Source organism: Belonocnema kinseyi, chromosome 3, assembly GCF_010883055.1.
Source record: "Belonocnema kinseyi isolate 2016_QV_RU_SX_M_011 chromosome 3, B_treatae_v1, whole genome shotgun sequence".
NCBI classification, from domain to species: domain Eukaryota; kingdom Metazoa; phylum Arthropoda; class Insecta; order Hymenoptera; family Cynipidae; genus Belonocnema; species Belonocnema kinseyi.
The window spans coordinates 107230907-107231765 of record NC_046659.1 but is presented as its reverse complement, the minus strand read 5'-3'; positions in this window follow the sequence as shown (position 1 = coordinate 107231765).

The following is an 859-nucleotide window of genomic DNA, read 5'->3' as shown; positions in this document are numbered from 1 at the left end:
AAAATGCTGTGGTGCTCCATCTGTGACATACTGAAATTTCTTAGGATTGAAACGCTTCTTAAGATAGTCAACAATTAACCTTTAGTATAAATGCACAGCAACCGTGTCATGGTGTAAGTCGTCTGAAATAATAGCTATGCTCACATGCTTCAATTCGTTCTTCTCTTTATAGTAGATAACTACAGTAAAAATGGAAGCCTGATCATTACTCCAATGAGAAGATAGGATCGCATTTTGAAGACGTAAGCATAGTTTTCTGCAAAATCGAACATAATCAAGAAATGTTCAACTAATAATGTGGCTTTGGGGTTCTTCAGGAATGATGCCTGCTGCTTTGCATAAAATTCATGAGACTTTAAATTCAATAGTTTTTCGCAGAGTCGTTCAAGAAAGATGTCGGTTTCTGTTACCTCGGTCAGTAGATTACTTCTGTCCGTTTGTTGCCAAACTTGATATCTTAATTCGTTGATGCAGTTCTCATCTAAAATTGTATTCAAATGTTCTTTCAGGACAAAAAATTTTATAAATTTTTATAAGGAAATTTCTTTTCAGAATTTTTATTTGTATAACCAGAAAAAAATAGTAAGGACGTATTCAACCACAATTCTGGTTGGTTCAACCAGACAGCTTTTTTAGTTTATTTAAATTTAGATAAAACTTAACTGTATCTTCAAATTCACTTTTCTACTAATTTCCAAGAAAATTATAACTTCAATAAAAAATCGGCTTTTTAATTCAAATTTGTTATTACTATTTTATACTAACATCTTTGCTACATTTTTTGCATAATTTTGATTTCAAAAAGTCTTTAGAGTTTTCGAATTCGTCCAAGACCTTTTCTACTCAATTAAAATTATTT